The sequence below is a fragment of the Chrysemys picta genome, chromosome 12 (assembly GCF_011386835.1).
Source record: "Chrysemys picta bellii isolate R12L10 chromosome 12, ASM1138683v2, whole genome shotgun sequence".
In the NCBI taxonomy this organism is placed as follows: Eukaryota; Metazoa; Chordata; order Testudines; family Emydidae; genus Chrysemys; species Chrysemys picta.
Window position 1 is genome coordinate 39,967,656 of NC_088802.1, and position 25,391 is coordinate 39,993,046.

The 25,391-nt window shown below is 44.4% G+C and overlaps 1 protein-coding gene across 19 annotated transcripts in view; it reads left to right on the forward strand.

Moving 5' to 3' along the window:
- The window catches only part of TNRC6C (trinucleotide repeat containing adaptor 6C), a 380,854-nt gene that overhangs the window by 66,802 nt on the left and 288,661 nt on the right, over positions 1–25,391 (forward strand). Inside the window, exon 1 of one of the 19 annotated variants that reach the window (XM_065562722.1) lies at positions 12,698–12,769. The exons of the other annotated variants lie outside the window; for them this stretch is intronic. The gene's annotated coding sequence lies outside the window, so the exon portion shown is untranslated. Of the gene's footprint in view, positions 1–12,697; positions 12,770–25,391 lie in introns of those variants that run through there. 19 annotated transcript variants of the gene reach the window in all.

The window sequence follows — 25,391 nt, forward strand, 5'->3', positions numbered from 1 at the left end:
TCATTCCAGGAGGCTGCAATTAGTGGTTTGTCACAACTGGGAGGTGGGTGGTCTGACTTAGTGGTCAGAGCAGGAGTTGGGAGCCAGGAGGCAGTCTGGGTCTGGATACCAGGCAACCAGAAACTGAGACAGGGCAGCGGGCAGACCAAGAGTCTTATGTCAGGAGACAGGTTACCGGGAGATCAGAGATTGAGACAGGTCAGAGGCCCAAAGTCAAAAGGTAGGCAGGGTCAGGATAGCAGAAGGTCAGAGTCAAGAAGCAGGTAGCACAAAGGAGACAGTCCTAAGCACAGATAACTTCCTGTTCCTCTGCTTGGTTTAAGTAGAAGCAGAGAACCAGTCAGAACCCTCAGAGTTTCACCAGTCAGAGCCCAGGACTGGAGTCCTCTGCCAAAGTTGAGCTTCCAGTTCTGGCAACTGCTAACAGGTCAGTGGATGGTGAGTTGGAACGTGCTGGCTCCAAAGAGGTTTGAAACCTCTGGCCCCTGACGTGGTTATAACAAGGTTCTGGGAGTCAGGACTCCCAACTTCCATTTCTGGGTCTGCAACTGACCTTGGGTAAATAACTCCCTTGAGTTGTCGAACACCACCCGGGAGGTACTGACTGCTTTCAGCTCTGGTGGATTTCCTGCTCAGACCTCTATTTTTGAGCACCCAAGTTGAAGCATCTGTGGCTGAATTCAGAGGTAGTGAGCCAGTGAAGCTCCCACCAACTTCATTCAGAGCTGTGGATGTTCCACATGGCTGAAAATCATGCCCTCGATGTCTCAGGATGGACACCCCAAAACGGAGACCCCCAAACGTGGAGACCAGTTTTGAAAATTTTGGCCTGTAGCCTGTAGGCACCTCCCTCTGGATGCCAAGGATCCTGAAATTTCCCTTTGAAAGAGTATCGGACCCGTGGTATCTTTAGCCATCCAGCAGTCTGTACTGGGTCTCAGTCCTGTTCCCATTGAAGTCCATGGGAGTTCTGAGATTGTCTTCATTGAGAACAAGATGAGGCCCATCTGCAAGTGTAGCACTGTTTTTATTTATGTGAGTATAGATATATGTATATATTATTACTTAATATTATTGTATGGTTATTTATTTGTATAGCAGTAGGGATGCCAAACAAGTAACAGAAAAGACAGTTCCTGGTCCAGAGAGTTTACAATGTAGTTTCCTGACTAGGATGCTACAGGTGGATAAATCAGACAAATGGGGGAATGGGTAGAATCAGGAGACAAGGTAACAACAAAGTAAGTAAGTTTTGCACAATAAACAGAAGGTCACTTGCCTAGGTGTAAATGGCGAGTAATAAATATGGCTGCCTCCCATCTTTGTAGCTAGACTAGATATCAGTAAAAAGAACAGGAGTACTTGTGGCACCTTAGAGACTAACAAATTTATTAGAGCATAAGCTTTCGTGGGCTACTGCCCACTTCTTCGGATGCATATAGAGTGGCCAATTAAGAGTTGATAAGACAACTCCCACCTGTTCATGCTCTCTGTATGTGTGTATATATATATATCTCCTCAATATATGTCCCACTCTATATGCATCCGAAGAAGTGGGCAGTAGCCCACGAAAGCTTATGCTCTAGTAAATTTGTTAATCTCTAAGGTGCCACAAGTACTCCTGTTCTTTTTGCGGATACAGACTAACACGGCTGCTACTCTGATAGATATCAGTGTGGTTTTTAGAACCTTGTTAGTCCATCTAATTTCTCCTTTATTCAGCGCTTTTATTTAAAAACTGAATAAAGATAACTACTTTATCCCCCCCCACACATACACACACCCCATACCAAGAGATCCATCCATTCAAACCATCTGGAAGAGCTGTGTTCCTAGTGTAGGGTTAACAATTGCAGAAGTGCCTAAATCCCATTTTCAAAAGTGATTTAGATTATGTCTACACTGTAGTCTCAGATGTGAGCCCAATCCCCCCTACCGTCCACACACAAATCTGTCTGACTTGGGTCAGCAAGCAGTCAGGACCTGGGTCCTAGGACCCTGCTGTGGGGGCGAGGGGGATCAGAGACCGAGCCCCCTGAGACTCGGGTCCGAGCCCTGTCATTTTGTAGTGTGGATGCATGCAGACCCAAGTCAGAAGGTCTACGTAGTGAGGTATGCACACGTTAGCATGATTCTGAGACCCAGGTCTAGCAATTGTAGACCCAGGTTTACAATGCAGTGGGAAAATTCAAGCCTGGACTTGGAAACACCACGTCCACAAGCGCAGGTCCCACAGACCCGGATTTACAATGCAGTGTAGACATACGCTTAGGCAATCAGGAGCCTAACTCCTATTGAAAGTCAATGGGATTTAGGCTCCAAAGTCATTTAGGCATTTTTGAAAATCATACCATATATCTTACTGCCTTTTGTGGAATAATGTGACAAACCTAATTACCCATCCTAGCTCTCAAATTCCATGTAGACCTCCATTCAGAATCAGGGAGTGAGTCTTGGATCTCTAGTGAGTAATCCGAAATGAAAAAATGAAGAAGTCAAAGTCCTTTTGTCCACATATACTCCAAAACTAGAGCTTTATGAACCACAAAAAAATAAAATCAAAACATCTTTACAGGAGTTTGTAGTACAAATTACCCTATTAAATACCCCAATATTTTCCATGTTTATTAAGTGAAAAACATGACTAGTTTATTAAGGGAAGGGAAGACAAAGTGCTCAGTAATGAATTATCTTCAGAATACATTTTCTCCGGGCTGCTGTTGCTGCTTTAACTTATCATAGAGATGGTTATTTTGATCATAATTGAAGTGGGTGGCATGATTTTCTGGGCATTTATTTTGTTTAAAAATGAATGAATCTCTCTCATAAAAACAAAACAAAAAAAGTTGGATAATTAGCATGCAGTAGTTAATGGGTAATTTTTAAGCAAATGAGCATAGTTCAAACTTTCTTCTGAATTATATTTGCATTATCTGAACTTATTATTTTTTGCTGTAGTGGAAATGAGTTTTTCCCACCAGTTATTCTCTTAATGGAGGAATCTTCCCACTGAAGCTAATGGACAATGATTTGCTGATAATTTTCATTTATTTTTGGGTGGCCGCAGGTCAGGTTTTGTTACAGTACAAAGTTCCTGGCATTAGCCAGATTCAGGAAAAACTCCCAGGCGTTTCTGAACTGATGATGATATGCTTTTATGGACTTCATGAATATTCTGTTACCTCTTTTTTACCAAGTGGCTACTCAAAGTTCGGGGCCCTGGGAATGTCCCAGTTGGAAGTAGAAATTGATGATGGAGCCATGTATTTTCTTTGATGCTGTCTTGTTTATTTATAAGGAATGTACCAAGTCTTTGTGATGGGCTGTATTCAGCCTTTGTGGCTTCCTGCTTGGGGCCCCTAAGAATAACTCTTGGGGTTACTCTGCATTAAGACCAATGTATTTTCAAAGGCACAAATAGCAGTTCAGTGCTTAACACCCATTGACTTTTTCTGCAAGTTAGACCCCGAACTGCCATTTGTGCCTCTGAAAAATCTCCCCCTTCATCTTTAACACAATTTGCTTTTCTTTTAGCCCTATCTCCTTGCAGGCCTCTTGTATAGCTCTCACTTTGCTTCTCTCCCACATACACGTAACAAGATCAAATATGGCCAAATTATGTCGTGAGCTTTAGCACAGCTCACAGGCAGGTAACCGTCACACTGTTGACTTGAAGGTGTATAAATAGCAGAACAGTTCGGACAAAGTTATTTTTATCCATCCTCTTTACATCAAAAGAGAGTCCAATAAAACAATAGTAACAAGCCTAAGGATTTTATCTGCTCTGAGAGGTGGGAGTTTAGCTGATGTTCCCCCCGAGATAGGGTCGTATAATAAGTGTGATACACAAAAGGGCTGGTAAAAGACTGATCTTTATTTCCTGGCCTTGGTCACCAGATATGGACCAGTATTCTAAAAAGTGAATACCTCTGTCCATAAAGCTGTAAATAGAATAAGGAAATTGTGTTGTTCCTTCAGATGAAGGCACAGAGTGGTGCAATCCTGGAGACAAAAATGATGTTTGGGAGGATAGAGAGTCGGGGAAAAAATCATTGTCAAGGTGGGTCTGGGGAAATGTTTTTCAGGCTAGCAAAAACTGAAGTTGGATCCTCTAGGCCAGTGGTTCTCAAACTCGGGCCGCTGCTTGTTCAGGGAAAGCCCCTGAGGGCTGCGGGAAGCGGCAGCCAGTACATCCCTCGGCCCACACCGCTTCCTGCAGCTCCCATTGGCCTGGAGCGGCGAACCGCGGCCACTGGGAGCTGCGATCGGCCGAACCTGCGGACGTGGCAGGTAAACAAACTGGCCCGGCCCGCCAGGGGCTTTCCTTGAACAAGCGGCGGCCCTAGTTTGAGAACCACTGCTCTAGGCCATTGAATCCTCAAACAAACAAGCCTGAAGCTGGGGCAGTCATCACATTTCTGCCCTGCACAGTGGGGTGGGTGCCTTTCTTACTCTCCTCTCGCTGCTGTACGTTTGTGCCATTCACTTCCCAAAGTCTGAGACCAACACAAAAAGGCTCTGCTATCTTCAGAGCTTGGAGAAAGTTGCAGAATGGCACCTGGTCCAAAACAAGTTGAAATAATATTGCTTCAGCACTGTGTGTGTATTGTGTGTGTGTGTATGTGTGTGCCTCTCGCTCTCTCTGCCTCATGTCCCCAGGGATTCTTCTAGCCTGTGAGCTAAATCGCAAGAGTAACAAGCATGATTTCATATCAGGAGACTGTGAAGAACAAGCGGGGCTTTGTCATGCGGCGAAACTACCCTTTACCATAAGATCGTGCTCTTTACAATGGTTATAATTGTCTTCATGCTAAGACAGTAGCTAGTGTCTACCAGTTTTCTTAGGACCTTTTATCCTAGGTGTTTCTGTTCTAATTTATGCTTTCAAAGACACTTTAGTTTTCACACTGAACGTAGCAATACCTACATACCCTTAAAAATCTAGGCCAAAGTTTTCCAGTTTTAATGCTATGTCTAGAAAGGTGCTGAGCACACACAACTACACACGTTTGAGCCTATTAATGATTATATTGATCATAACTGTTACCGTAACCCTTGGAAGGACGAGCTAATCTGCACAATGATGAAACTGGGCCTATCTACCTAACCTCAGAGCCTCTGTTGGATCCGAGTGAGATTAGGATATTGTGTACCATTATGGGGCCAGTGATGGGAAAATGGGAAAGACTAGTGGCAGATCTCTACCAAAAAAGTGGAAGCTTTGGACTTTCGCTTTGGAGTAAAGATGCTGATAAAGCCCATCCACTCACTCCACAGTGCACTGGCCGGCACCTCCACTTTGGGACTCAAGTCCTGGATGACTTGTTTAAACAGAGCAGTGGTGGAAGGTGCTGTGTTTCACAGCGAAAGAACATTAGAGGATGGTTCTCAGCTAAACAGCTATCTATCTAAGGCAGTGGTTCTCAATCTATTTACCATTGTGGGACGCATATTTGGCCCACAATGTGTTATGTGGACCGCATCCAATACTACCTCTATGGCCCCGAGAATGTCACATGGGCTGCAGCTATGTGCTGATTCGGCCACAAGCGGCCCGTGGGCTACAGGTTGAGTACCACTGATCTAAGAGATATATGGCCCCTGTTAGCATAGTATTTGAGTTCCTCATAATATGTAGTATATTTATTTTCTTCACAGCACCCTTATGAGGTTGGGCAGTGCTACTATCTTTATTTTACAGATGGGCAACAGATTTTCAGATGCAGATAGGCACCTAGTGGGATTTTTAAAAGTGCCCAAGTAGGTTAGGTGCCTGGCTTTCAATGGGAGTTCCTCCTAGACACATATCTGCCTTTATAAATCTGGCCCAGAGTGACTAAGTGATTTGCCCAAAATATCTGTGGCAGAGCAGAGAATTGAAGCCAAGTCTCCTATTTCCCAGGCTAGCACCCGAAACAATAACCCACCCGTTCTACATTTTTCTTTAAATAAATCAGCAATCGAAATGTATATATTGGAACTCCTGTTGCTATTGGTACAGAGCTACTGAAAGAACCCTATTCCCAGAGCACAAGAGAGGGCTTCCAAGGGGGATCACTCTTTTCCCTACTGATATGTTTCGAGGACTCCCAACTTAATAGACTTGCACATTCGGCTACTTTATTGCAACCGTAGAGCAGCACTAAGACCAACTCACCAGATGTATCCTGGCAGGAAACTGGTCAGGAGCGATTAAAAGTCAACATGGAATCAAACCAACAAGATCAAGGCAAACTGCAGTAGCATGTTTTGTTACATCTACTTGATGGGGAGTTCTGAGGCCTAATTACTGTTTGTGAAGCAGTTTGAGATCCTCAGATGGAAGGTGCTACATATAGTACACATAAGTAGATACAGAAAAAGCCCACAAAATGAAATGTTTCTTGTTTAATTTCTGTTTAATTTTTCTCCTTTGATGCTCTCTCAGAATCTTGAAAGTAACATTTTTATCATCACTTTTGATCCATTTCCATTTAGCATATGGATCTTTTTAGGAAAGGATTATTATAATCCAGAGGATTTTCTTCCTTAATAATAATAATAATTAATAAAAGATTAAATGTGTCTATTGATGCTGTCCCTAATGAGAGATGAGAGATGTCTTTGCTAGAGCAGGTACAGTCACACCCTAACTGACAAACTCATAAACCTATCTTGAAAAGTTAGAACTTCAGATTTTGGAATAGAAAACCAAAAAGACCCCAAAAAACTCACCGCAAAACAACGAATACATTTTCAAAATTTACATTAACGCACTAAAGTACTAAAAGCATTTGCCAATAAAATGGGATAAATACTTTGCATTTGTTAATCCTGGTAACAGCAATAAAGAGAAAATAAAAACTGGTTAAGCTGTAAATTGTCGAGATGCTTCTCTTGTGCCTCACACCACTCTCTTTGGAAATTAGCCACTTGCTTTATGGAATCTCTAATTAGCATCATCCATTGTTACCAATTCACCTATTTAATATATTTTACTGTGTTTTAAAAAACCAACACCCTTTCTATCTCTCTCTCTTTTTTTAAATGATAAATTCATAAAGATTTTGGAGATATGTTAACTCCTGTCATGTCTTCTCTTTAATAGCCCCAAACCCACCTGCTGTATGAGAATAAGGTCACTACAAATTAGGCTTCTAACAAATGACTGTACCAATCATTGGTCAGTGAACCCCTCATCATAAGAGGCGAAGAAACTGAGCTGATGCGTGTGTGGAAAAGGAGCTCAATTTAGTAGACACACTTGCCATTTGGGCTTAAAATAAACAAACATCAGAAATAAACAATAAGCCGGAAATGGATCTAAATAGAAAACAGGAGATGCTCACCAAACTGCTAACAGCAGCTCCTTCAGTCCCATCTTTGGCTGCGTGTCCTCAGGAAGTTGTTGTGGGAGTGGGGTTAGGGGCCTTACAGGTACAGAGTATACAGAACATATATTCATCTCATTGTGGCTACAGGACATAAGACTCAACAAAGCCAGACAAATCTTCTGTTATATAATCTAGAAGACACCAAACTCTCCTGGCTTCTGTGTTTCATTATAAACTTGGAATCCAGTCTATGGTCATTGAAAGTTTCATGCTAAGGTTCATAACTGGGTCCAGTATCAAGCAGAGAATTGACTGAATCAAAACCCTGCATGTAAATAGCCTTGAACTGTGGCGAGGTTCTGATCCTGGTACCATGCTTGCAGTTGTCTCTTAACTTTATAATGGGCCAAATCAAATTGTGAGGAAGTTTGAATTCAGATATGATTATGGTGGCTTTGGTCCATCTGTAAATTTGAGCATACCGTGGCCAGTTGATGGGTTTGCTTCATGAAACTTGACAGGTTGATTTAGAGGCAGAGTGTTTCTGAGTTACTGAGTTTGTGCATACCTGAGAGTCAAGCCATGAGGATCCAAGTGATCTGAAACCAGAGAAAAGGATCTCACAGCCCCCTATGAGCTGAGTTTTAGACAGTACAAACAGTAGATTTTTTCATTACAGAAATCTAACTTTACAGAGTGAGACTCTAAGAGATTTGGGTAGATCTGGTCTCAGAGCTGGGAACTGGCAAACCAGTTCATTTAAAATATGAATAGTTTCCTTCTCCCTCTCCATTCCCTACCAGTCCCTAGAACTTCTCTTATTTGTAGAATTGAATTTGAGCCAATCTTGAAACATGCGGAATGTTCTGATAACCTTTTAGTTCCATTTTTACGCCTCTTCACTTAGGGTGGTTTTAGGTGGGATAAGAACTGGAAGTGCCCAAGTACTATGAGAGGAACTGTTCTCTCCACATTGCCAACCAGAATTGGAAGTATCAATCTCTCAGAGAGTATATGATGGAGTTACCTGGCCTCAATAACCCAGGAGTTTTTTTCCAGTCCTATATTCCTATAAAAGAGAAGCTGTTCCAGAGCACTCTCCAACCCAGCTTGGAATAAATGTTCAAATCAAACCCTCGCTCTCAACGTTTTGAAGCTTCTTATCTCACCTTTCTTTAAGAGTGGGTGATTTCATATATATGGAAGTTATTGCTGGTTTCCGAAGGGTATTTCATTATCGTAGAATGCGGAGGATTGCTATTAATTAATAGTAATAAGAAAAAATAGGCTGACGGGCGGCGGAGAAGCAGTGAGATCTTCAGCTGACTTATTCACAAGCAGCACCATTTTCTCAATACAGTCAGTTATCACGCTACATATCTCAGGATATTCCTGATTCTGCTCTCATGCCAGATTTACATTGAGGTTAATGGAGTTGCTCCTGATTTACACCAGTGTAAGTGAATCAAAGGCAGGCCGAAGCGTGCTGCTGCAGTTTTTGTGTATTCTGGCCAGACATCATCTGTTAAACTTAATATCTGTGTCTAAAGAAAGGGGGAGGGTGTCCCTTCTAGACTGAATTCCATTCACGTTCTTCTTGGAAGGAGAGACAATGTCCATCAACTTTCAGGACCACAAGTGACCAAAAAAAAAAAATTCTTTCAAGCTATGACGGGTGAGTGAAGGGCCACTTCTCACCTTTAATTGTAATGAAATTCCTTCCAGATGCAAGCACACATGCTGCCAAAATGTGAGAAAAACAGACAGCTTGACTTGAGAAGCCAACATGTCTGCCACCAAAGTCAGGAAAGACCTTGGATGATGACAGTAATAGCCCCTCCTCACAACAGTAAATTTTCACATCACCTATTGAAGTTGCCAGACTTGTAAGCCCACTTTTAAATAATGTTTAAACCCAACCTCCTTTCATACACAGTGTCCCACTCACTCATTGGTGTTCTGAGCTCGCTCCTGCTGGGATGCGAGTTCAAATCCAAGGACACTGAAAGCAAATGAAAATTACTGCTTCTAAAGGTCAGCTTGGAAGCAGGCAGGCTGAGATAAGGCTGTATATGTGAGGATAGACTCTTTCCTTAGAGGTCTCCACAAGGCAGTGTCGGTCTCCGAGTCACGAGAGACTCTTCTTAAACTAAAGAAGGACATGCATGCATGCGTGTGCACACACCTTAGACTTACTCTGCTTTTGCTGTTCAGAAAGCCCATTCTTTCAGGCTATGCAACCTGAAGTTTACTGTAACAAAACAAAACAAAACAAACAAAAAACCATCAACCCACTACTCAAAGAGGCAAATATTACACATTGGACAGCTCAACATTTAGCAGGGCTGACCCCATTAGTGTAGTTAAAGAGTTGCAGATCATGTCTCTATGATAATTTTTTTTGAAAGGATATAAAATTATTCTTTTTCTTTCTCTTCTCTCCTCCTCCCGTGAGAAGAAAAATCTGTGAATATGTCCATATGGAACTGAAATATGCTGAGGGTTTGGGTTGAGGAAAAAGGGGGTCCTTACATAAGCCGAAACCCAAATGCTGGCACTTTCACAACAGCATCTAGTGCTGGGGTTTAGCTTGGGAAGGATTTTGAAAAGCCTTTTGCATCACCCCCTCACCCTATTTCTTTCCCTTGTTTGTCCTGCAAAGAGCTGATGTGTGTGATTTTTTTCAATTTCTAATTCTCTTTTTTTAAATAATTTTTTAAAGCTGATATCTATAAAGCTAGAAAATGGCTCGCTTTGCTTTTTTCTCTTTCTCCTTTTTCTCAAATCACTGAGCCATCTGTGGAAATGCCACATTTCAAGCCGTCTCGAGACAGAATCCAGCTCTCTGCCTTGTGATCTGCATGTCAAGGTGAAACTGCAATAAGATAATAATGTCACTATCCCCAGAAGGCAGGCGGTAAAAGATACTAATTGCATTTCACTGAAGGCTTCAGAAACACTCAGCAGCTGGAAAGCTGAGAAGAATTTTGATGCTATTCTTATAAGGGAAGATTTTTTTTTCCCTTATACTGTTTGTAAATCTATTACAGAACATGGGGAGTGGAGGTGGGGGAGGAAATGTATAAAACCAGTTAAACGCTTAATGTTTCCCATTATATTTTGTGAGCTGTAGGTGGTCTAGAGCTTATGAAAATATAGCACATTCCCTTGTTATCAGCAATAATAATTTATTATTATTATTTATTGTGAATTGTTATTTTATACTTTAAAAGTCCCCCACCAAGGCTCTCAGGGCTCTGCACTTATAGTTAAAATTTATTATTATGGATAGTAGTGTGTTTTTAAAATAGTAACTAAATAATCTAAAAATAACACGTCTAAAAAGCCTAATGAAGTTTTACAATTGCAAAAAATATGCAAGAAGGCAGGTATCCTACAGAACAGTTGATACTGATTAAAATAGAAAATCTCTCAGGAAAGAATATATTATTTCAGTCCTTTTGAAAAATGGATGGAGGCAGGGCTGGGGGATTCATCTAAGGAGATCAATTCTACACCCTAGGGACAATAAAACCAAGGTTGGGGAGAAACAAGCCCTCCAGAATGATCCTCAAGGATAGAGGTCTCGAATATAGTCAATTATATCAAGAAGGATGAAGGGAAAGAAAACAAGCTTTTTGTTGAAAGAGTGGATTAATGGAGAAATGGATGATCTAGTTGATTTGGACTTTTACAAACCCTTTGACAAAGTTCTTCCTAAGAGACTGTTAGAGAAACTAAGTAGTCATGAAGTTAAAGGCGAAATACTGTCATGGATCAGAAACTGGTTAAGAGAGGGAAAACAAAGAGAAGGGATAAATGGTCAATTTCCATCATAGTCAAAGGTTAACAGTATAGTCTATAGGACTAACCTGCTTGCTTGTGTGTGTATAGTGTATCTTTTCTTATAGTTTAAGTATGTGATGTATTGTAATAGGTTTATAAATTTATATTAAAGTAAGTTTGGCTGTAATGCAAGAGACCTACAGGATATGGATCCCTGGGAGCTCTAGTCTTGTGTAATATATTTATTAAGGAGCTGAAAAAGAATATGAACAACGAAGTAGCAACGTTTGCAAGCAGCCCAAATTTACTTAGGTTAGCCAGGACTAGGGAAGACAATGAAGAACTTCAGAGGGACCAAGCAAAGGTAGGTGACTGGGCAGCACGCTTGACGATGGAATTCATTGTTGGCAAATGCAGAGTAAAGCCAAGTGGAAGGAAACCTTTGAGCTACTCCTACATACTGATGGTTTCTAAATTAACTGTAATGGTTCAAGGAAAGGACCTGAGTGTCAATGTGGACAACTCAGTGAAAATCTCTGCTCTGAATGTGCAACGGCCATCAGATAAGCAAAGAAAATGTTAGGCAGTATAAAGAGTGGGATTAAAAATAATGCTGAGAATATTATAATGCTATTATATAAATCAATAATATGGCCTTGCCTAGAATACTGTGTTCATTTCCAGGCAAACAATCTCAAAAAGATATAGCAGAAATAGGGACTGAGACATTGAAAGGCTTGCATATGAAGAGTGGTTGAAAGATGGGGACCATTTAGCTTAGAGAGGAGATGATGTGTGGCGACAGTGAGTGGTGTGTATATAAGGCAAATCGGGAATGCCTATTCACCCTTTTTTATGATACAAAAACAAGGAGAAATTCAATCCAGTTGAAAGGCAGCAAATTTAAAACTGACCAGGGAAATAGTTTCTATGCAAGACATAATTAACCCATAGAACTCATTGCTACAATATTTTATTGAGGCCTAGGATAAACATGATTCAAAAACAATTATAAATGTATTTGGAGAATCAGAGTATTCACAACTGCATTCACAACACTCATGCTTCACTAATATCTTGGAGCTAGGAAGAAACTTCCCCTTGGGCAGGTTATTCCATAATGGTCTGTTACAGGGATTCTTGCACCTTGCTGTGAAACATCTGGTGCTGGCTACTGTCAAAGATGGGATACTGTTTGTAGGTAATATGGCATTTCCAATGTTTCTTCGAATAACCCTATTGACATAATTCTAGGATCATCTTGCAGTGTTCTTATTCTTATTCTGATGCCAGACTGATACTGAGAGGCATCCTTCACCGTATAAGTCATTCTTCACATTAACACGTTTAACTCTAAGTCTGGGTGTGAGATATACACATTGCACTGGTGAGTGGTCCATGTCAGTGGCATTAAAAGACCTGCGCAATGTGTAGCAAAGGCCCTACCTGTAATGTGGCTTCGTAGCCCCAAAGGAGCAGTGTATGGTGCAATTGGTCTGGATGTTTGTCAATCACTTGAGGAGGCAGGGACTAAATAGTTTTCAAATGGGCGGGGGAAGGGTCATCCTCTAGAGATGGTTAGTTCTGCCCCTCGTTTACAATCTGAATCTAAGGCAAAAGAAGCAAAACAACACCCATAGCTCTGGCTTTGTCATTACTCCCTGAATAAGGTACGTTGTCCTGAGCTATCACCGATGTGTTCTGTGCTTCGATACAGCTTTGTATTTATTCATTCACTGGTGAGAGGGGTGATTTGGAGGAATAATTTTTTCTTGTTGTTGTTTTGAGTGCTGCACAAACATGTATAGGCTCTGAAGATGTTTGGGGGGAGATAGGGGCTGGGAGGATTTGGCCATCGTTCGCCTGCCTTTGCAGACGCATAAGCTAATCCACTGTGGCACTTGATTCCTGAGTCGCATGCTGCCTTTCGGGATCAAGGGCTGCCCTCCAGTTCGGCTGCCGAATTACATAACTCAGAAACACACCATAAAGAGGGTCAGTTCCTGCTGATATTTTTAAATGAGCATGAGAATTCAAACCCGATGTTCTTTGTTTCCATCCCTCCTGGTACAAAGTGCCCACCCGTTTGCATGTGGAGGGGGAGGAAAGCGTTGTATGTGGTTTGATGGAATAGAGCCCATCGTGGTGCTTGTAATGAACATGCCGTGCTAATCGGGGTACCAGCCAGCCACACGCTGCCAGGATGCAGAACTAAGCGCTGTTTGCTAACTGCTGTTTCCTAGCTTGCTTGGCTTTGCTGAAAGGCTTGAGGTTTAATTTTTTTGTTTTTTCCTCTCTGTGAGACTAAGCCGGAACGTTGCAAATGAGGAGCTACGTGCCATAGCGGGCAGGATCTCTCTGTGTAGCCGGCTGCAGAGCACTCTACCTAGAAGACATTGCTTAAACCTGTCCCAATTAATCACCCCTCACTGACTTGGACCTGGCAGGCACTGTGCTGAGCCGCTGCTGCCTTCTCCTATTTTATCCAGCTCTAGCTGATCCAGGCGGCCCTGCAGTGGCCCTGTGGCGTATGCTTGAACAATCTTCTGGAGTGCCATGAAAGATTCATGAGGGTGAAGTGTTAGCATGTGTACTGACTGGGTAATAGGCTGGGACTGTTCTTCCTGGATATCAGGAGGGGAGGGGAGAGAGGAGAGGGAGGGCAAGGCACACAATAGGAAGTCTTGGCACAGGCAGTTCTCGATATAGCAGCTATAGCTGTGGAATCTGTTATATGTCAACATGACCGCGGCAGCGTCTGTAGAGGAATGGGGAGGGAGCATATTTCCTTTTATACTTATGTTGGGGCAGGCGGTTGTATTAGCTCAATAAAGAATAAAAAGAAGAGAGACAGTTATTAATTGGGCAGGTACCGTGCATGTTACCACAGCTATCGGATCTCCTTTTTGTCTGTGTAACCCACTCTTCTTTGGGGTCATTCTCTAGATACTATTGGAAGGTTCACAGTTTCCCCTTTGTAAATAGGTTACTAAACATGGTACCAAACCCAGATTCCAAAACCCCCTACCTGCAGTCATTGGGAGGTTCAGAATCCAGACCCAAATTTTGCAGTGAACTCTGCTCTCTAACTTGGCTTGAAACCAAACCTTGGATCTGAATATCCTTGATGGTCCATGGAATGGGGAAATCTGAATGTTAGTATCAGGCCCCTTTCTGTGCTACCAGCTAAGGGCCTGATCCTGCAAAAGCATGCTCATGGGCAGGGTGCCACTGAAATCAACAAGATTTTGAACAGATGCAGGGATCCACACCATGTGCAGTGCATCCCTTTGCAGGATTGGGACTTAATGGAGTAAAACTCAGAACATCTGACCTACAATGAAATTTATAGGCTACAGGCATTCAAGGTGTATCTTGGGGTGGGGGGCTTAGATACTGTAAGTGAAATTCTGGCCCCACTGAAGTCAATGGGAAAACTCCTATTCTATATAGGTTCTAATACCACACTGATCACTGTAGTATCGGAGCGCCTTCCTGTAGTGCATTTAGTGACTAACGTCTGTCATGTATTGTGTGTTCTCTCATTCCCCCTTCCCCCTTTTTTTGGAGGGGGGAAGGGGGGGGTTAATATACAAGTTGCTATGTTAGAGACAGCAAGGTCAAACAAATGTGCCTTGCACTAGTAGTGGAAGGTGGTGAGGTTTGCAATGGTCCCTAGTTCATGGGGGAGTTCATTCTACAGGCTCAGACAGGCCACTGAGAAAGTTCTGTTTCCCACACAGGTGAGCATTACCCTTATTGTTGAGAGTTCTGTTGTGCCACAGAAATGTACCACAGTCTTTGTCCTGGAGCTGTGAGCAAGCTTTCAAATATCCTCAGCCCAGGCCATGGAGTGCCTCAAAGATAAGATCAGAGACCTTAACTTTGTTTGAAATTCAACAGTAAGTCAATATAGAGAATGGAGGATAGATAGATTTGATGTTTGTGGTAGCTAAGCACTGGGGCATCGTGGTGGTAGCAATGTGGCCGTACGTGGTGACCTTGGGCAAATCCCCTGCATACAGCTGGCACTTCAGCCCATGCCATCTGACCAGTTCACGTAGTGTTTGCATGTAGATGTTGAAAAGGACAGGAGAGAGAATTGATCCTTGTGGAGCACTATCAGTGAGGGGTCTAATGGTCGAGGTGCAGTTTCCCATCACTACTCATTGGGTGCATCTCTCCAGAAAGGTCTCATTTTAGCACATCACCCAGGCCCCTGCCATCTCTCTCAGGTAAGACAGCATTGCCTCATGGTCAACAGGGCTGAATGCTGCCGATAGGTCCAGGAGGATGAGAATGGTTGTCTACCCTGTATCTATTGACAGCGGGAGATCCTACATCTGTGCCATTGAAGCAGTTTCAGTTCCATGTCTTGGCTTGAATCCAGATTGCATCAGGTCGAGAATGTTAGCTTCAGTTAGAAGAGCTTGTTGTTGGCCTTCGCCTAATGTCTCTGTGAACTTGCTCAGGAACGGAAGATTTGACACTAGGCAGTAGTTGTCTACGACTGAACTATCCAGGGTGACAATAGCAAAACACCCATTGACTTCAATGGGTTCAGGATTTCACTTTATGGTCGTAGGCGTCATATTAAAAACCTGAGAGACTCTTTCCAATTTGCCCTTCCTTTTCTGTCTATATTTGTAGGTAGAAACATATTGTGACAGACCCAGACCAGTGGGGTACAGGAGTCTGGTAGAGGGCAAATATACTGGTCACTGGATGAGTAGTTTTCTGTTCCCTGAGTGACCAGAGCAGGGGCTGCACTAGAGAAATCAGGAACCTGCTAGAACCAGTTAAGGCAGGCAGGCTAATTAGGACACATGGAGTCAATTAAGAAGAGGCTGCTAGAATCAATTAAGGCAGCTAATCAGGGCACCTGGGCTTTAAAAAGGAGCTCACTTCAGTTTGTGGTGCGAGTGGGAGGAGCTGGGAGCAAGAGGCGCAAGGAACTGAGAGTGAGAGGGTGTGCTGCTGGAGGACTGAGGAGCACAAGCGTTATCAGACACCAGGAGGAAGGTCCTGTGGTGAGACTAAGGAAGGTGTTTGGAGGAGGCCATGGGGAAGTAGCCCAGGGAGTTGTAGCTGTCATGCAGCTGTTACAGGAAGCACTATAGACAGCTGCAGTCCACAGGGCTCTGGACTGGAACCCGGAGTAGAGGGCGGGCCCAGGTTCCCCCCAAACCTCCCAATTGACCTGGACTGTGGGTTCTTCCAGAGGGGAAGGTCTCTGGGCTGTTCCCCAACCCACGTGGTGAATCTCTGAGGCAAGAAAATCCGCCAATAAGCGCAGGACCCACCAAGATAGAGGAGGAACTTTGTCACACTGGTGTCAAGAGTGGGATCTTGGGGTGCACAGCATGGTGGAAGGAGGGTTATTTAAAAAAAAAACAAAAACAAAAGGAGAGGGTTTAATTTTTTTTCACCACAATGGATGACGTAGTGTGGGCACTGATACATGCTACGGCGGCCCAGCAGGAGGCTACCTGTGTCCAGGCAGCCGCCCAACAGGAGGCAGGGTGGCTGCAGCAAGAGACTAATCGCCTGCTGATGGACCAGGCTGCTCAAGACCGAGCTATGTTGCAGGAACTGGTAAACCAGGTAAAGTCCCTTACAGAGCTGAATCGCAGCCATGATGGGACGCGGCTCATATGGGCCAGCCATTGGCTGCAGAAAATGACATGGGAGGATGATGTAGAGGCATATCTTCTGGCCTTTGAGAGGACAGCCCTATGAGGTGGTTGAACCCGTGGGGGAAGTAACCTACAAGGTGCGGCAGGCAGGACGCAGGAAACAAGAACAGATTTATCACGTTAACCTTCTGAAACCCTGGCATGCACAAGAGGCATGCACAGCGGTCCAAAAAGACCTAACCCAGGAAAACAAGCCTTCCAAACAGGTTAGAGTGTCTCCCGATTTAACACCAGACCAGAAGAATGAGGTGTCTGAGATAATCTTCTGGAACCAAGATGTGTTCTCGACAAAACCGGGTCGAACAACCGAGACATATCACCACATCGTTACAAACCCTGGGGCCAGAGTAACAATGAGGCCCTATTGGGTGCCAACGGCAAAAAGGGAGGAAATAAAAGGAGAAGTAAAATAATGCTGGAGTTGGGGATCATCGAAGAATCCCACAGTCAGTGGTCCAGCCCAATCGTGCTGGTGCCCAAACCTGATGGCACCACAAGATTTTGCAACGACTTCCGGCGACTAAACGAAGTATCCCAGTTCGACGCATACCCCATACCTCACATAGATGAGCTAGTGGACCGTCTGGGTAACGCCCGATACTTGACTACCCTAGACTTGACAAAGGGGTACTGGCAGATTCCCCTTGCGGAAGACGCAAAGGAAAAGACTGCGTTCTCTACACCAGAGGGTCTTTTTCAATATACTGTCCTCCCTTTTGGACTACATGGGGCCCCAGCTACCTTCCAACGCCTCATGGACAAGCTATTACGCCCACATAACAGTTATGCTGCTGCCTACTTGGATGATGTGGTCATTCATACCCCAGACTGGGAAACCCACCTGGAGAAGGTGGAGGCAGTCCTCGATACCTTCAGGCGAGCTGGCCTTACAGCAAACCCTGCCAAGTGCACTGTGGGGTTTACAGAGGCCAAATATCTTGGCTACATTGTGGGAAAAGGTTTGGTAAAACCCCAAGTGAACAAGTTAGAGGCCATCCAAAATTGGCCCCGACCAAGTCGCAAGAAACAAGTCCGGGCGTTCCTAGGTGTGGTGGGGTATTACCGACGATTTATCCCCCACTTTGCCACAAGGGCAAGCGCCCTGACAGACCTAGTGAAAGCCTGTGGACCTGATCTGGTGAGATGGTCTGACACAGCAGAGGAAGCATTCACAGACCTACAGACTGCCCTCTGCAGTAACCCCGTACTGATAGCCCCTGATTTCACCAAGGAGTTTACCCTGCAGACAAATGCATCAGAAGTAGGGTTGGGGGCCGTTCTATCACAGATGGTCGGGGAGGAGGAACACCAAATTCTATACCTCATTCGGAAACTCCTTCCAAGGGAACAAAAATATGCAGTGGTGGAGAGAGAATGCCTTGCTGTAAAATGGGCCATGGAAACATTGCGCTACTACCTGCTTGGGCGCTGATTTGTCCTCGTGACCAACCATGCCCCCCTTCAATGGATGCAGCGGAACAAGGAGAAGAACACAAGGGTGACCAGATGGTTCTTATCCCTCCAACCTTTCCAGTTCTGTGTGCAACACAGAGCAAGGAGCCATCATGGCAACGCCGATGGCTTGTCACGTGTGCATTGTCTGGCGTCCCAAGCTGCCCAACCCCTTGGCATTGAGCAAGGGGGAGGGATATGTGACAGACCCAGACCAGTGGGGTACAGGAGTCTGGTAGAGGGCAAATATACTGGTCACTGGATGAGTAGTTTTCTGTTCCCTGAGTGACCAGAGCAGGGGCTGTACTAGAGTAATCAGGAACCTGCTAGAACCAGTTAAGGCAGGCAGGCTAATTAGGACACCTGGAGTCAATTAAGAAGAAGCTGCTAGAATCAATTAAAGCAGCTAATCAGGGCACCTGGGCTTTAAAAAGGAGCTCACTTCAGTTTGTGGTGTGAGTGGGAGGAGCTGGGAGCAAGAGGCGCAAGGAACTGAGAGTGAGAGGGTGTGCTGCTGGAGGACTGAGGAGCACAAGCATTATCAGACACCAGGAGGAAGGTCCTGTGGTGAGACTAAGGAAGGTGTTTGGAGGAGGCCATGGGGAAGTAGCCCAGGGAGTTGTAGCTGTCATGCAGCTGTTACAGGAGGCACTATAGACAGCTGCAGTCCACAGGGCTCTGGACTGGAACCCGGAGTAGAGGGCGGGCCCGGGTTCCCCCCAAACCTCCCAATTGACCTGGACTGTGGGTTCTTCCAGAGGGGAAGGTCTCTGGGCTGTTCCCCAACCCACATGGTGAATCTCTGAGGCAAGAAAATCCGCTAATAAGCGCAGGACCCACCTAGATAGAGGAGGAACTTTGTCACAATATATATTTATAGATTCAGTATATTTGACACAGCAACATGGAATGCATACATTTATGAATGATAATTTATAGCACACCTTGAGTGTTTTTATTGAGCATGAAAACAAAGACCAAGTTACTTAACTATCTGAAAAAAATCAGCTGAAACGCCCTGCCTGTTCCTCTTTAATGTCTGTCTCACCTCTGGAGTGCAATGCCTAGATCATCACATTGCTATTGTGGAATGGAATTTAGGCGTAAAAACAAAATAAGAAAACTTGTAGGGTTGTTGGGCTACCTGCTCAACCCTTGGGGACAGGGAATATCTCATGTTACACAATAGTGACCCCTTTTTCCAATTAAGGAACAGCACTGATGGGCTCCAAAGGGAATCCCATGCAGTCCTCATGAGCCAGAAAGTAAATATTGGTGCAAAAGCCAGACAGGCATTCAAGGCAAAGAGTAAATGAGTTGCTGAATCTCTCCATTCCACTCTTTCTGGCTTGCATCCCAGACTAAGTAAAACAGTACAGACATCTAAATGACTGAAATTAGTTCAGAAGACAAAAGTTCAGGGCACTGCAATATCCAGGAATCAATTCACTGCAATGCACTTGCAGAAGAATGATGGCTGAGTTGCAGGAGAAGGAGCCAGGAGTGGAGTTCAAGAAGGGGTTGGTTGGGAATTATGGAGATCATGAGGTTCCATCATGGATGCAAAGAACACTTCAAGGGGAAGCATTCAGGGCCAGATTGTGACTTGCCCCAGGGTGGATGTACAAATTGCAACCTTTGCACTCACCTGAGCATAGGCAGCATGAGGCTAAAAGCGCTAGTGGAACTAATCACTGCAGAAGACACAAGGCGTGATCCCATGCCTCCATACCAGCCTGCAGATCTGGACGGTCACTTGCATGCTGCAGACCCAGAGCTCCAGGGAGCAATGTGTCCAGCTGAGGCACCTCACTGCCCTCAAGTGCAGATGTGCCTTAAATGCACACTAGAACCCTTAACCTTTATAGGCACAAGGCATGGGCACTCCCTTTGCTTGTAACTGTTTATTATAGCCCGAGTAGAGATAACAAATAACCCTCAGATTCAGGGGAGGGAGGTAGCTGTGGTGCTCAGAACGAGGGGTGGGAAATTATGCTTCGTGCAGACAATCTGTGTGCTGTAGGGACCCTTTCTAATCTCTCCCATGCTTGTTCTAAAGCAGGAGTTCTCAACCTTTTTTGAATCATGCCCCCCTTAGCATTTTTTTAACTTGACGCCCTCACCTCCCCCTACTTCTCCTCAGAAGTGACAAGGATACTGCCTGGCACACAGGATTGCAATACCACTCCAACTGGGCCCAGCCAGCTACCTCTCCATCATGATTGGCAGGTGGCAGGTGTGTGTAGAGGTTCCCTCAAGGCAGAGGAGAGGTCATGTTGCAGAGTAGGGGCCCTCAAGGCAGAGGTGGGGAGTGCAGGACCTTAACTTTTGTTTTGTAACTGACTAGATGTCAAGTTAGCAGCAGGGCTCTTTACCCTACAACGGGGGCTGGATACTCCCCCCTCATTTCTCCAATCCCCAGGGTAGGGTGGTGGGATCCAAGCCTCTGTGCCCCAGAGGCTACCCCAGCTCAGAGATCCCTGAAGTCTCTGGGGAGCTAGCGCCACTGGGCCTCCCCTCTTCTATTCCTGTGCCCTGTGGGAGGCACAAGCTCCACCCCCTGCCCCCATCACCACCCCACTTACTAGGGACGCCCTGAGGTCATCCCCTGGTGCAGCCAGATAGCCAGAGAAGCAGTGCTTAATTCATAAGAAGTGCCAGGGATCAAGCAATTTTTTTTACTTTCAGAACTGATGCAGCAAGCCCAGAGGTGCCGGTGCTACGAACTGCCAGGCCCAGAGGTGTGGGCGCTATGAACTGCCAGGCCCAGAGGTGCTGGGGCTCTGCCCTGGCAAGCCCCAGCACAAATTAAATGATGCAGAGCAGGCAAAATCCTTGAGGCCACAGAGGAGCCAATGCACTCGGTGGGCCAGGCCTGGCCTGTGCCAACTGGCTGAAGTGCGAGGCCAGCACTAACAGGGTAAAGTGCAGGCAGCAGCACTGTGCAGAGCTGGGGCAGCGAGTGGAGTGATCCACCCAGGATCCCAGCCCTGACCTGCATGGGTCCCCAGCCCTGTCCTCCTCCTTGTCTGCCTCCACCACTGCTCCCACTGGATCATGACAAAGGTGTAGCTAGGCCAAATTGGAGTGAGTGGCATACATTTCTGAATTAGAAGGCTTGCTTTGACCCCCGTAGAAAGTTTGACGCATGCCCCAGGGGGACACCCCTCTGCCACCCCAGTTGAAAACTTCTGTTGTAAATAGACTGTGAGATGTCTGGTTATTCGGTGGACTGGTCTAGATCAGACGGATTTCCCTTGACTGACACCTGCTTCCCATTTGGTTACACAGATTTTATATATATATAAATAAAAAAGATTCACTTGTTACTTTGTGTATCTGTGTCACTCTGAAGCCCAAAATCTCTGAGCCAGTGTGAAGCGATGGAAATAGTTACAAGCATGGTTGAGAGGTCGTCTTATTCAGAATATCACCGGGTTGAATCACCACTGGGTTTCATGCTCTGATACCATCCGTTTGTTAACTTCTCAGCCATTCTGAGTTTACAAATTACACCTGTGTGACAGCAAGACATGTATCTATGCCATGCCAAGAGACCGAGACAATTGCGAGATGGCTCAACCAATCACCTCCCTAGCTCTACACCTAATTTGTATGCAATTATTTTATTGGTTATATGAGGGAGATTGCAAAGAGGGTGGATTATTTGGGCCAACTGCCACAGATCTTTAAAGCTATATATAGAGAGAGACAGACAGACACACACACACACACACCCCTACCTGAAGGATGGTTTGAAATATTTTATTTCTTCCATAATACCTTAATATGCATATATAATGGGGCACATAAGCCTCCACGCAAGGCAGGAAGGGGTTAATGGGCTACTGAAGGCCCAATGAGCCCAAATTGAGATACCTGGAGCAAGAGGCAGGCTTCGAGGAAGGGTGTTAAAAAAGAAGAGCCTTGTTCCCTTGGAGGGGAGGAGGTAGAGAGAGCAGATGTGGAGCTCTCACTGTGGGACTGGCGAAGACTGGTGCCTCGCAGATCTACCAGAGGAAAGGGAAGACTTTATGTTGCTTCATACTGGTTTGGACTTTGACTACCCGAAGGGGTAGAACTGTAAGTGGCCTAGCCAGAGACCTAAATTTCTGCAATCCAGAAGGCCTTAGAGCAGGGGTCGGCAAGCTTTCAGAAGTGGTGTGCCGAGTCTTCATTTATTCACTTGAATTTAAGGTTTCGCGCGCCAGTCATACATTTTAACGTTTTTAGAAGGTCTCTTTCTATAAGTCTATCATGTATAACTCAACTATTGTTGTATGTAAAGTAAATAAGATTTTTAAAATGTTTAAGAAGCTTCATTTAAAATTAAATTTAAAATGCAGAGCCCCCTCGGACCGGTAGCCAGGACCCGGGCAGCGTGAGTGCCACTGGAAATCAGCTCGTGTGCCGCCTTCGGCACAGGTGCCATAGGTTGCCTACCCCTGTCTTAGAGCACGGGTGTGGAGCAGCAGAAGAGCAGTTGGAAAACTGAGGCTGCGTTGCTGCTTCACCACACAGTGCTGAAAGGGGGTGCTCTGGTGCGGACACACTATAACACCCTGGCTTAACCCTGATAGCAACGCATAAGTATCTTTGTCAATGTCTTTGGTATTTGGTGTAGTAAGATGAGACTATATTTACAAAGAGATTTAGGTGCCTAAAGATGCAGATAGGCACGTAGGGAGATTTACAAAAGTACCTAAGCAGGTTAGACATCTAACTCCCATTGAAATCAATGGGCATTAGGCAGCTAACTCCTTTAGGTGCTTTTGTAAATTTCACTAGGCACCTATCTGAATCTTTAGGCAACTTCAGCTCTTGATCTATATTTGTTATTTTTTCTGGCAGCTATAGTAGTCATTAGCTTGACAGTAATAGGTCTTCTGTTGTCTGAATTTCTGCAGTAAATTTACCTGTGGCTTTTGTTATTTGCATGTGGGAATTTAGCAGGAGAAATTATCCCATTGGGGAATGCTGTTTAATTTCTAAGGAACCACTTTCTTATGGTGATATAAATCTGATTGTAATGACATGGCTACTGTGGCAATAACACAGCAATGATAAATCTCTTGTGGAAATAACGTTATTTTCAATGCACCTCTGTGAGTACCCTAAGGACTATACAGTAAATGAATCTAGGGACTAGTTTAAATAGGCCAAATCTTTGATTCTTTACTTGGTTTTTGCTTAGCACAAATTCAGGAACAAGTATCCCTGAGTAAGGACTGAATAAAAACAGGACAGAATCTGGATTTGGGCCTATCAGTACTGTATGCAAGTCTGATCCCACAAACACTTGCTGCCCCGTGTAGTTCTTATGGCTGTGAATAGTCTCATTGGACCTGATTCTCTTTTCACTAAGGCCCCTTGGCACCACTTTGTCAGTATAAAGGGGTCTTAAAGTGGACATAAATTACATTTACGTGCCCTGTAAGGCCACATTATACCGCCAGAGTGGTGCAAAGTGGCTTTAATGTAAAACGAGAATCAAGTCCAGTGAGACAATGCACACTTGGCCCATTGACTTCAATGTTTTCAGTGTTATCATTATTAATAGACCCAAGCTGCAAAATTCGGGTCTGGATTTCAAACACTCCGGAGTTCAAGAGGGCATGCATGGATCCATTATTTTGGCCCATCCCATCATAAAGATAGGAGCCATATGTGACATTTGGCTCTGGATCCAGCTTTGAGGGTTTAGGAGGTCCGAAGTAAGGGCATGTGCAGGTCAGGGTGTTTTGTTTAGACCAGTCTAGTCTTTACCTGTGGGCCTGTTTTACTGAGTGCTTTGTAGAATGCATTTCCACTAATTGAGACCCTTAGTTTTCTTTGAAACATCGCCCTGATGGTAACTAAATTCTATACCCACACATCAGTCAAAGTGTCCAATGCTAATTCCTCCTGTGCAGAATCTAACTTTTCTTTTAGCCACATCTTTACATTGGCAGACAGTGAAAATGAATGATTGTTCCTTCTCTAGGGAAACATTCTAGGATCTGCTCAACACAATAGTTCTGGATAGTAGGCTGCTGCTGGTAATAATGCAACCTTAGCTGGGGCCTCTTCAGCATATTAAAGCTGAATGTTGCATCATCAGTTCAGCACTGTTTACTGGGGGCGGGGGGGAGGGGATGGAAGGAAGAGAAAACTAATTCCCTCGAAAGTGCAGAATGCTGATGTTTGCAATCAGCCCAAATCTAATCTCTGAAGGGAACAATAAAAAAAAGCCAGTCCCTCAACTCCTACCCTTTGGTCCCACCCTGCCCCCGGTTATTTCTGTTTTCCAGTTTGGAATACAAATATGAAAACATGACATTTAAAGTGTGTCATGGATATTATATTCTGGACTTGTTTTATCAACTCCCCTCCTTAGCCTCTTAATTGTGTGTGTGTGTGTGTGTGTTGACACACGCGTATACACATGGACACATATAAAATACAGCACCTGGTTTAATGGGGATTCCCCTCCCCCCGTTTCATGTGGATTTCTCGGTGGCAGCTCGCCAAGCTGGAGAAGTAGATCAGCAAAACAGGGCACATAAATTGTGAGGAATTTGTCAGTCTGTACAAGCAGTTGGCCAGGCCCCTTCTGTATACATTTTACTGTGGTATGTAAATACCATTGTTCTTTTGTTACTGCTCATGGTAGGATTGTGTGTGCTAGGAACACAGCCCTGTTGCCTCTCAAGTGTACGTTGTTCTGTACTGTACTGTGCAGGTCAGTAAAACAACAATGGTAGGAAGAGAGAATGCAGATTACAAGAGTGGAAAATTTCTGCTAGTAATGCTCTGGGATCCACTTTAACTAGGAGAGCTGGAAACATGAACTTGGGCATGGAATGGGAGGGAAATTCAAGGTAAAAGGAATTATCTGATGAATATATTAGAGGGGATTAAATAAAAAGTGAAAAATAAATGCTTTTCATGGTGTTTCTTTGTCATTATTGCTAAAATATTGAAGTTTAAACAAGGAGGCTTTTAATGGAGGGTTGTCTCACAGCATGTATTGTATTCACTGGAGTTTGGTCTCTCCTTAGGTAATTATATGTATTTATCCATCTTATTGTAAGCTTTCCCAGATTAAAGAGATGCCAGCTTATTTCTTCATAATATAAAGAACAAGAATGGTGGAGACATACTT